Source organism: Piliocolobus tephrosceles, chromosome 5 (genome assembly GCF_002776525.5).
Source record: "Piliocolobus tephrosceles isolate RC106 chromosome 5, ASM277652v3, whole genome shotgun sequence".
NCBI lineage: Eukaryota > Metazoa > Chordata > Mammalia > Primates > Cercopithecidae > Piliocolobus > Piliocolobus tephrosceles.
In genome coordinates this window covers 4,746,493-4,759,673 of record NC_045438.1, presented here as the reverse complement: position 1 = coordinate 4,759,673, position 13,181 = coordinate 4,746,493, and positions in this window count along the sequence as shown.

Sequence of the window (13,181 nt, the reverse complement as noted above, 5' to 3'; positions counted from 1 at the left end):
CAGCCCATGCCTGGTCGACTGGAGGACCCACCTTAGTGGAAAGGGGACAATCAGGGCCTCTGGCCTGCCACGTGCACAAGCATAACAATTGCTTTTGTTTAACGTGCAGATGGAACATTTGATCCATTTCAACCAGGCATTTGCATCTTGGTATGCTGTCTTAATTGCTAAAGTTTGTTTTAAGTCTTTAACTTCTATGATCCTCTAGCAAAATGAATGTTTCCTTTAGGACCTATCTTTATTAGTTTTAAGACCAAAGAAAGCTAAACACCATTTTACATTTAATAATGCTTCTTGTATGATTTTTATACAAGATAAGCTAAAATTTACCTTTATATTAGTGTGTTATTAATGTTAAACTTAATTTTAATAAAACCTTATAGATATATTTATCCAATATTTTATGTTTGACCATAAGGTAAGATTTTATAGAGTCTGTTAAACCTTTTATAATTTTTGTTAAAGAGCAGGTTGATGCTTTAAGGAAAACCTGTTGCATTTTTACTTTAATGTCCAGTTTACAGAAAAACTGGATGATACCTTTTTAACTTTAGCTAATATGTTTACACACAGAATTTTCTTTACAATTAACATTTTAAAACTTGCTTAAACTTTTCAAACAATAATTTTTTTAACCTTTTAATGTAGGTAAAAATTCACATTCTTATGCCTCCTTATAATATTTTTACCAAAGGTATATTTTAATTTTCTTATACACCTTGCACATAAACTGTTTTTTCAATAGTACTCAGGGGGCCTTATTACTTTTAAATTATACAACACTTTTTGCATAATTTTTTTTATAACTTTTTCTCTTTCACGACTTTTGCAGACAATTTTTCAAGATGTCTTAACTTTCTGGCTTATTACAAACATTTTTTTTTAACAACCAGTTAATTTATTTCAGGACAAGAATTTACCATATAATATTCTTTTGATATAAATTCTGCCTCCCCTCCTTTTTTCTTTTCTTGAAATTTTTTAACATAGTTCCTAGTGGGGTGGGCTTATTTGTGCCTGACCCATGCAAGACAAAACACCACACACCACACGCACATCACAAAACACAAAACAGGTAAAAAGGTCACACACACACTTCTGCAGTTTACACCAAACCAAAATCAGAGTATCCAGAAATCTAAGCCAGGTCAAAACCAAAACCAAAGTATCAAGCAATCCAAGTCAAGTCAAAAACAAAAGCCAAAGTGCCAGTACAGGCACACCGTGGGTGATCACGCCATGCTTCCACTCAAATGGAGTAGGCAAGTTCCTAAGACCAGTCCCATCAAGCAATTTAAACCAAGTCAAAACCAAAACCAAAACCAAAACCAAAGTGCTGATAAAGGCACACCATGGGTGATCAGGCCACGCTTCCACACAAATGGAGTGGGCAAGTTCCCAAGACCGGTCCTGTCAAGCAATTTAAACCAAGTCAAAACCAAAACCAACACCAAAGTGCTGATAAAGGCACACTGCGGGTGATCAGGCCACACTTCCACTCAAATGGAGTGGGCAAGTTCCAAAGACTAGTTTTTCCAGGTTTCAGATGTCTGGAATCCAAGTGCCAGTTCCTTCCCAATGTTCAGCCACTGTGTTAATCCTCCACGGGGGCCTGCTACGTGCTGCTCTGGTGAGGCATTCCACCGGGGCAATTGCCTACCCGGGAGTGCTCTTTGGATCTTGTTACTCAGGCTGGCGGGAGTCCCCCGCAGGGATGCTCCACAGGGCAGGCCTAAGCCGCCTAAGGGACTGCCTCAGCTGTCCATCCGTCAGTTACTTCACTTCCCAGTCAGGGAACCAAGAAATGTAGCAGGACGAGCTGCAGACAAAACCTCTCAGACACCCAGTTGTAGAAGGAAGGGCTTCATTCAGTTGGGAGCATCGGCAAGCTACTGCCTGAAAATCCGAGCTCTCCAAGTGCACAATTTCTGTCCCCTTTAAGGGCTCACAGCACTAAAGATTTCATATGAAAGGGTCGTGATTTATTGAGCAATCTAGGGGATACGTGACAGGGGTTTCATGCACTGAGAGAAACAGAACAGGGCAAGGAGTTTCACAGTGTTCTTCTATACAATGTCTGGAATCTATGAATAACATCGGTTTCTAAGTTATGAGTTGATTTTTAACTACTAGGTTTAGGCCAGGCAGGCACAGGCCAGGTTTTGGGCCTGGTGCTGGGCTGCCTGTCTTTGGTTTCACTTCCTTGTTTTTTCTTACAACAGGTACTGACTACAAAACAATATAAAACAATATGAGAGGATCTGTCTCTTTCCTCAGTGTGAGCCACCGTGCTCAGCCTATTTTCAATTGTAATTAATCCCACCAGATAATCGTACAAAGATTACTTTCTCCAATGTTGTATTGACTCACATTCAAACTCTAACAGCAGTGCTGTGGGTCCCTGTTGATGGGCAGTCATCAGCATCTATGTACAGTCTTTACTTTTTGCCAATCCGACGGGTGAAAATAATGGTATCTCATTAATTCATTTTTTACTTTCCTGACCACTAGTAAGATTGAACAGGTTTTTACATATTTTTTAGGCTTTGCATCTCCTCTTCTGTTAATTACCTATTCATACTTTGCCCATTAAGCAATCGAGCTCTCGTCTTTTCTAAAGATCAATTTGTAAGGTTTATTTTATAGTAGGGATATTATCTCTATTTTGTCAGATATATTAGTAGCATTTTATCCCAAAATATTTTCCTTTTGACTTGCATTATGATGTCTTTCATCTTACAGAAAAAGTTATCCTGGCCAGGTGCAGTGTCTCACACCTGTAATCCCAGCACTTTGGGAGGCCAAAGCAGTTAGATCACCTGAGGTCAGGAGTTTAAGACCAGCCTGCTTAACATGGTGTAACCCCATCTCTACTAAAAATACAAAAAATTAGTCAGGCATGGTGGCGGGCGTCTGTAATCCCAGCGACTTGGGAGGCTGAGGCAAGAGAATCGCTTGAACCCGGGAGGTGGAGGTTGCAATGAGCCAAGATCACACCACTGCACTCCCGCCTGGGCGACAAGAGAGAAACTCCATCTCAAAAAAAAAAAAAAAGTTATCCTGTAGCAGGATGAGCCGCAGACAAAACTCCTCAGACACCGAGTTAAAGAAGAAAGGGATTTATTCGGCCGGGCACATTGGCAAGACTCCTGTCTCAAGAGCCCAGCTCCCTGAGTGAGCCATTCCTGTCCCTTTTAAGGGCTCACAACTCTAAGGGGGTCCGCGTGAGAGGGTCGTGATCGATTGAGCAAGCAGGGGGTACGTGACTGGGGGCTGCATGCACCGGTAATCAGATCAGAACAGAACAGGACAGGGATTTTTACAATGCTTTTCCATACAATGTCTGGAATCTATAGATAGCATAACCGGTTAGGTCAGGAGTCGATCTTTAACTACCAGGCCCAGGGCACAGGTGCCGGGCTGTCGGCCTATGGATTTCATTTCTGCCTTTTAGTTTTTACTTCTTTCTTTGGAGGCAGAAATTGGGCATAAGACAATATGAGGGGTGGTCTCCTCCCTTAATCCTTCAAATAATCAAATTAGTCAATCTTTTATATACAGAGCATACACTATAAATACATAGATACATACAGTAATATATATTTGTATGTGCATATACATCTAGTGTGTATTTATGTATGTTTATTTAGATCTGAGTTTCTAACCTATCTCATTTTCCTTCTCTCTGAATAACTTCTTTTAACATTCCTTGTAAGGCAAATCTACTGAAAACAAACACCCTCAATTTTTGTCTAAGTTTTCTTTTTCCTTCACTTTTGAAGTATAATTTTGCAGGGTACAGAGTTCTAGGTTGGTGGAATATATATACACACACTGAATGTATATACATATACATATGTATCAACGTGTATATATAAGAATATATGTATATATATATATGACCAATGTTTCAGTATTCTATGTTACTTATAAGTTATCGATGCAACTTATATCAATTACTCAATTAAGTAACCTGATTTCATATTATTCCAGGTCTTAAAGTTAATTAAAGATTTTGGAAATTCTGTTTAAGATGATACATTACAGATCATAATTAATGTTGATATAAAAAGTTTATCAGAATTTATATAGTTCTAAACTGTTGAGTTTATAATTTTATATTTTTCCTAATTGAAAACATTATATGGGAGCAAATGTATCTGATCGGTAACTCAGTGCAAAAATTCAGGAAGTTTATACTGACTAGTTTATTTATGTGAAGATAAATCCAGGGAATGAACTTAGACATTTTTTAAAAAACCCAAACTATCAAGCCAGTGTGATTTACCTAAGGATTTTGGATTGTTAAATAAAAATGCTTGTGACCTAGTAGTTTTTCTCAAAATGGGATTTCACCCCCTAAAAAACTAGTACATATTAATAGTTTCTTATTATCTGGGAGTTCTAGGAATATTAGATGTATATAATACTTTTTAGCCTCTAAAGCCAATAAGAATAAAGTTCCTTTTACTGAAGACACTTTATAATCTAAATCAGGTGTTGGCAAACTTTTTATGGGTACAACCCAATATATATATATTTTAGACTTTGTGGGCCTTGAGTTCTCTGTTGTTACTACTCAACTCTGCCATAAACCACTGTATTCATAAATGAAGGGATGTGGCTGTTTTCCAATAAAACTTTACAAAAACAGATACCTTATAACCACATTACCAATAGTATATATACAGCAGTTCCTTTTACCTAGCACATCAAGTCTGGCTATCAACAAAAAATTGCAAGGCATACTAACAGCCAAAATATACAGTTTGAAAAAGAGCATGAATCAGAATCAGACCCAGATATGGCACAGATGTTGAAATTATAAGACCAGGAATTTAAAACAACTGTGATTAATATCTTAAGGACTCTCATGGATAAAGTAGACAGCATGCAAAAATAGATAGGCAATATAAGCAGAGATGGAAACGCTAAGAAAGAATAAAAAAGAAATGTTAGAGATCAAAATTACTGTAGCAGAAATGAAGAATGCCTTTGATGGGCTCATTAGTAGACTGCACATGGTTGAGGAAAAATATCTCTGAGCTTGAAGGTATACCACTAGAGATTCCAAAACAGAAAAGCCAACACAGAAAAGATTGAGGAGGAAAATAAACAGGATATCTAAGAACTGTTGGGACAACTAAAAATTGTGTAACTAGGTTAAATAGAGATTCCAGAAAAAGAAGAAAGAGAAAAAGAAAAAAAAAATTTGAAGCAATAACAACTGAGAATTTCCCCCAAAGTAATATCAGATGCCAAACTACAGGGTCAGGAGGCTCATAGAATACCAAGCAGGATAAATGCCCCCAAAACTAAACCTAGGCATATAATATTCAAACTTCAAAAAGTCAAAGATAAGGAAAATGTCTTGAAAGAAGTCAGAGAGAAAAAACACCTATGAAGGAGCAAATATAAGAATTACATCCAGCTTCTCAGAAACGATGCAAACAAGAAAAGAGTAGCGTGAAATATATTAGTGTTGAAAGGAAAAATCCCACTGATCTAGAACTCTGTACCCTGCAAAATTATGCTTCAAAAGTGAAGGAAAAAAACTTTCTCAGACAGACAGAAATTGAGGGTGTTTGTTGTCAGCAGATTTGCTTTATAAGAAATGTGAAAAAGAAGTTCTTCAGACACAAGGCAAATGAGATAGGTTAGAAGCTCAGATCTAAATAAAGAAACAAAGAGCAATAAAGAATACATAAGTGAAGGTAAAATAAATGAATTTATTTTTTTAATTCTTAATTGATCTAACAGGTAACAGTGGGTTCAAAATGGTAACTTCAACAATGTATTCAATTATATGAGCATATATATTTGATTATGTATGCATAGATATTATATGTGTATGTATGCATATGTATAAGTGAAATGAATGATAGGAATTATAAAAGGAAACAGGAAGAAGGAATTAGGATTATTTTGTTATTACAAGGTACTTGTACTACCCATGAAGAAGTATAGTGTTATTTGAAAGTGGACCTGGATTATTTATAAATATATATTGCAAACTCTAGGGCAACCACTAAAAACAGTAAAAAAAAAAAAAAAAAAAAAAAAGAGGTATGACTGGTATGCTAAGAGAGTATATGGAATCATATAAAAGGCTCGGTTTAAACCATAAGAGACAGAAAAAAGGTGGAAGACACAAATACAAACAAAAAACAAGTACAGCAAATAGACAAAAGGAACACATACAGTAAATATTAATTCAGCTATATCAGTAATCACTTTAAACATGAATGGTCTAAATATAGTAATTAAAAATCAGATAATTTGTTCCTCAGTTGGGTCAGTTAAAAAAAAACAGAGATTGTCAAAGTGAATCTAAAAACAAGATCCAATGATATGCTTTCCATAAGACCCCCACTTTAAATGTAAATATACATAAATTAAAAGCAAAAAGATGGATAAAGATATACCAGGCTAACACTAACCAAAGAAAGCAAGAGTAGCTATATTCATTTCAGACAGAGGAGACTTCTGAGCAAGGAAACTTGTCAGTAATAAAGAGACGCACTGTGTAATGATACGATCAATTCTTCAAGAAGATAGAAAAATCCTTATCATGTAGGTAACAGCAGAATTGTTTTGTTGTTTGAGGAGAGGAGAGGGAATAACAAAGAGGACTTTGTCTTGCAACTTGGACACCAGTTTAGCCACAGTAGAAGAGAGCACTAGGTAGAGTCATGGGGCCCCATTCTAGGTCCTAGCTCCCAGATGACAGTTCCAGATATACCCTGGGCCAGAGGGAACCTGCTTCCTAGAAGGAAAGGATCCAGTGCTGGCAGAATTTATTACCTGTTGCCTAAAGAGCCCGTGGGGCCTGAGTCAATTAAATTTATTTATTTATTTATTTTTTATTTTTTTGAGACGGAGTCTCGCTCTGTCGCCCGGGCTGGAGTGCAGTGGCCGGATCTCAGCTCACTGCAAGCTCCGCCTCCCGGGTTCCCACCATTCTCCTGCCTCAGCCTCCCGAGTAGCTGGGACTACAGGCGCCCGCCACCTCGCCCAGCTAGTTTTTGTATTTTTTAGTAGAGACGGGGTTTCACCGTGTTAGCCAGGATGGTCTCGATCTCCTGACCTCGTGATCCGCCCGTCTCGGCCTCCCAAAGTGCTGGGATTACAGGCTTGAGCCACCGCACCCGGCCAAATTTATTTCCTTTATAAATTACCCAGTCTCAGGTACCTCTTTATTAGCAGTGTGAGAACAGACTAATAGAGTAAATTGCACTGAGTGTAGGGTGCTGCTATAAAGATACCCAAAAATGTGAAAGTGACTTTGGAACAGGGTAACAGATGAGGATGGAACATTTTGGAGGGCTCAGAAGAGGACAGGAAGATGTGGGAAAATTTGGAACTTCCCAGAGGCCTGTTGAATGGCTTTGACCCAAATGCTGATAGTGATATGGATAATAAAGTTCAGGCTGAGGTGGTCTCAGATGGAGATCAGGAGTTTGTTGGGAGCTGGAATAAAGGTCACTCTTGCTATGCAAAGAGTGACATGCGGCATTTCGCCCCTGCCATAAATCTGTGGAACTATGAACTTGAGAAACATGATTTAGGGTATCTGGTAGAAGAAATTTCTAAGTGGCAAAGTGTTCAAGAGGAAGCTGAGCCTAAAAGTTTGAAACGTTTGCAGTCCGACAACGCAGTAGAAGAGAAAAATCCATTTTCTGGGGAGAAATTCAAGCTGGCTGCAGAAATTTGCATAAGTAACTAGGAGCCAAATGCTAATCACCAAGACAAGGTGGGGGGTGGAAATGTCTCCAGGGCATGTCAGAGAGCTTCACAGCAGCCCTTCCCATCACAGGCCAGGAGGCTTGGGAGGGAAAAATAGTTTCCTAGTCCTGGTCCAGGTCCAGGGCCACTCTGCTGTGGGCAACCTCCGGACTTGGTGCTCCATGTCTCAGCCGTTCCAGCCCATGGCTAAAAGGGTCCAAGGTAAGAGGCTGTTACTTCAAAGGGTGCAAGCCCTAAGCCTTGGCAGCTTCGACGTGGTGTTGGTCCTACAGTGTGCAGAAAACAAGAACTGAGGTTTGGGGACCTCAGCCTAGATTTTAGAGGACATATGGAAATGCCCGAATGTCCAGGCAGAGGTGTGCTGCAGGGGTGGGGCCCTCATGGAGAACCTTTGCTAGGGCAGTGTGAAAGGGAAATGTGGGGTTGGAGTACCCATACAGAGTTCCCACTGGGCACTGTCTGGTGGACATGTGAGAAGAGGGCCATCGTCCTCCAGACCACAGAATGGTGGATCCACTGACAGCTTGTACCATGCACCTGGAAAAGCTGCAGACACTCAACACCAGTCCGTGAGAGCAGCCAGGAGCAGGGCTGTACCCTGCAAAGCCACAGAGGCGGAGCTGCCCAAGTCCATGGGAGCCAACCTCTCGCATCAGTGTGGCCTGGATGTGAGACATGGAGTCAAAGGAGATCATTTTGGAACTTTAAGGTTTAACGACTGTCCTATTGGATTTCAGTCTTGCATGGGGCCTGTAGCCCCTTTGTTTTGGTCAATTTCTCCCATTTGGAATGCCTGTACCCCTGTACCCCTATTGTATCTAGGAAGTAATTAACTTGCTTTTGATCTTACAGGCTCAGGGGCCTTGTCTCAGATGAGACTTGCGGCTGTGGACTTTTGAGTTAAAGCTGAAATGAGTTAAGACTTTGGGGGGCTGTTGGGAAGGCATGATTGGTTTTGAAATGTGAGGACATGAGACTTGAGAGGGGCTGGGGTGGAATGATATGGTTTGGCTGTGTACCCACCCAAATCTCACCTTGAACTGTAATAATCCTCATGTGTCAAGAGCAGGGCTGGGTGGAAATAATTGAACTATGGGAATGATTTCCCCCATAATGTTCTTTCGGTAGCGATTAAGTCTCACAAGATCGATGGTTTTATAAATGCGAGTTCCCTGGTGCAAGCTCTCTTGCCTGCCACCATTTAAGACATGACTTTGCTCCTCATTCACCTTGTGCCATAATTATGAGGCCTCCCCAGCCATGTGGAACTGTGAGTCAACTAAACCTCTTTCCTTTATAAATTACCCAGTCTCAGGTATGTCTTTATTAGCAATGAGAGAACAGACTGATACAACTACCAAAGGCACAGTCTGTGAAAAAAAAAATTGATAAGTTTGACTCTATTAAAATTTAAACTTCGGGTCTGCAAAAGATACTATCAAGAGAATGGGAAGACCAGCCACAGACTGGGACAAAATACTTGCAAAGGATATCTGATAAAGGACTGTTATCCAAAATGTACAAAGAACTCTAAAAACTCAACAATAAGAAAACAAACAACCTCATTTTAAAACGGAGTCTTAACAGAACTGAACAGACACCTCATTAAAGAAGATGGACAGATGGCAAATAAGCATACAGAAAGATGCCAACGTCGTAAGTCATTAGGGAATTGCAAATTCAAACGATGAAATACTGCTATACACCTATTAGAACAGCCAAAATGCAAAACACTAACAACCGAAATCCAAAACACTAACAATACAAAATGCTGGCAAAGATGTGGAACAATATGAACTCATTCATTGCTGGTGGAAATGCAAAACAGTATAGACTCTTTGGAAGACATTTTGGCAGTTTCTTGCAAAACTGAACATACCCTTGCTGTATGATTCAGCAATTATGACCCTTGGCATTTTTTTTTCTTTTTTTTTTTTTTTCAGAGATGGGGTCTCACTCTGTCACCGAGGCAGTAGTCCAGTGGTGCGATCTCAGCTCACTGTAACCTCAACCTCCTGGGCTCAAGTGATCCTCCCACCTCAGCCTCCCAAGTAGCTGGGACCACCAGCACCCACAACCATACCCAGCTAATTTTTTGTATTTTTGGTAGAGATAGGTTTTCACCATGTTGCCCAGGCTGGTCCCAAATTCCTGAGCTCAAGCGCTCAGTCTGCTTTGGCCTCCCAAAGTGCTGGGATTATAGGAGTCAGCCACTGTACCTGGCCTTCTCCTTGGTACTTATCCAAATGAGTTGAAAACATGTATCTACACAAAACCTGCACACTGATATTTATAGCAGTTTTATTTATAATTGCTAAAACTTGGAAGCCACCAAGTTGTCCTTCAGTAGGTGAACAGATAAGTTCTATGGTACATCCAGCAATGGAATATTATTCAGCACTAAAAAGAAATGAGGTATTAAATCACGCAAAGACATGGACAAGCTTAAATGCATATTAGTAAGTGGAATAAGGCAGTAAGAAAAGGCTATATACTGTGTGATTCTAACTGTGTAACATTCTGGAAAAAGGTAAAACTATGGAGACAGTAAAAGTAGCAGTGGTTGTGAAGATTTAGTCAAGATAATGTAAAGCATTTTGTAAACTGAAAAGTAAATGAAATACCGTCCCCATAATGTTTTGGGACTTAAGGGTCTGAGGCTGGATAACTCTTTCTGTATTTTTCCGTACTTTGTAAAATGTTGGGGTGGAAGGTTAAATGGTATTTAAGAAATCCAAACATTATATTCAGAACCCCTAAGTTCCTAAATGTGCCACATTTACTGCTTTTTTGAAATGACAAAAGAAGAAAATCTTTAGGAGAGAGAGGACTCCATAAACTTCAGATTCCAAGTGTGTTCAGAGCAAGACATCCAGTGTGGCTTTCCTGTTATTCCAGAATTATAGTCGAGAACAAAAGGCACCGAGTCCACCTCCTTCTGAGTACAGTGAAGAAGCCTGAAGCTGACAGCAACCACCAGATGCAAAGCAGGTTCACTGTGCACTGGTTACCGGTTCAGCCCACTGCATTTTGGACTGCACTTTTCCTATATTCAGCGTCCAGTGACACAGAACACTCACACACAAGTTACATGAAGTGAGTTTATTACTTACAGACAGGCAGCAAGGGACAAGAGAAGCATAAGTCATAATGACCATATCTCCCAAGGCCGAGGAAAACGGCTTAGGGAGGATGGCGTCTCACTGGGTCGTGCACTGCTTGCACCACAACTAAGGGACCCCAGAAAGCAGTTTGCTCTCAGTTTTTACCACGGGGCAATGGAATGTGCTGGGCTAGTACTAGTTGAAGGACATCCTATTTCTAGAAGAGACTGGAACAGAGCCTAGGCTGCTCTGGTCAGTTCCTCCTTGTCTACAGTATATTGCATTCCAACATTCTACGGTTATTCTCGAGAACTACAAGTGAGAAAAGGGGAAGAAACTGTGTTGGTTCAAGGCCACCCAGAGAACTGTTCTGTATGAGACACCGCCATCCCTAGCCTACTAACAGCTGACAAAGAAGAAACGTGGTACCACCGCCCCACCACTCTTTAGGAGGTTGAACATCCTGGGAGCCAGGGGACCTGCTACTAGGAGGAAACTCTAGGAGGAAAACAAGCAAAGAAATGGCTTGGGAGAGATGCCAGGATCTGCATGTTGGTGTGTCAGATGGACATGTGGCCAGAATCCTTTTGCTTGTTTGCAATTCAAAGAAATACAGGGGCCGGGCGTGGTGGCTCATGCCTATAATCCCAGTACTTTGGGAGGCCAAGGCAGGTGGATTACCTGAGGTCAGGAGTTCATAGACCAACATAGTGAAATCCCGTCTCTACTAAAAATACAAAAAATTAGCTGGGCGTGGTGGCAGGCACCTGTAATCCCAGCTACTCGGGAGGCTGAGGCAGGAGAATCGCTTGAACCCAGGAGGTGGAGGTTGCAGTAAGCCATGACCGCGGCATTGCACTCCAGCCCGGGAAACAAGAGCGAAACTCTGTCTCGAAAAAATAAAGAAAAAAGAAAAGAAAAAAGAAAAACAGAAGATAGAGCCTGTTTGCGCCTGCACACCTGAGAGCAGGCCACAGGAACACGTGATTGATGTCTTTAATCTTGTCAGAACCGATAGACATTGAGGCAAAGAAGTGAGTACTTTACAGAAATGTGGCAAGGTGTCAGCGTGGGAGGTGGGGTGGGGTCTGCAGAATACATGGCCAAATCTCAATGGGACACCGGTGTCTAGGGAGCTTCCTTAACAAGCATCACGTAGCTGCATAAACTGCAGCAATGGGCAGTTGGGAAGAAGACGGTAGGCTTCCCTGATCGTGGCCTTTTGCCTCTCCTTCTTTGTCCATCATCAGAGGAGCTACTGCAGAGGAGACCAGGAGAGAAACAAGTGTGTGAAGGGTGTGCCTGGTGCCCAGCCCTCAGTTCTTCAGGCTGCACTGCCAAAGGGAGGAAAATTGCACTGCGAAAGGGAGATGGCCATGAGATTCAACTTTTAAAGTAAAATTAAATGAGTCTTAGAAACCAAAATGAGACCAGTTGAAAAAGGGACAATGTTAGAAAAATTAAGTCACATAGCCAAGACGTGAACAGATGTTTCCCAGGCGGAAAAGGAGGCTCTAGCAAACGAAGAGTAGGTAGGTATTTCAAAAATGCAACTGTTTACACACACACGTGTGTAAATATATGTGCATACATGTGCATGTGTAAAGTTGCATTTTTGTAATACCTGCCTAATCTTTATATATGTACTTACAGAAATACAAATAATATAAATATTATTGCACACACACATATATACAATGATAGAGGATGTGGCATGTAGGATGAACCTTGAGAAATGGGTTGGAATGTGGGCAATACCACGTTGGGAATCAGGAATTCAGGAGAAGAGCTTGAACAAAAAGGGCAAAGACAGTACAGACTTGCGCGGGGCAGTACAGAACCATTCTAGAGCACCACTTCCAAGTCCAGATGGACAGAAACATTAGGGTGTTAAAGGGGATGAGAAGGCTTGGATGGGCAGTTTCCCTCAAACAGTGACGGTGATTGAAGTCACCTTAGATGAGAATGACATGGGTAGACGGGTGTTTCAGGTACATGGCTAAAGAGTTTCGCTCCCAGCCTCAGCTGGAGGCTGAATAAAAGCCAGTAGCAGGTCCACTCCACCCTGGTGGATTCCCAGCATCAACACTTACTGGGGGCTGCTTTCCACCCCTAGGTTCTTTCCGGCATTTGTAATTTCCAGTCCACTCAGGACACTTTTACTCCTCAGAAACCGTTTCTGTGGGGGCCGTGAGAGGAGACACTGTAAGATGTCCTGGACCCAAGGGACGCGCGGGTCCCCAGGAAGCGCCCATCGCATGGAAGACCACATGTGCTTTGCTAGGGTTCCGTTCAGAAAGTCCAGGGTCGTTCGCTCATCGCCCTCCACAC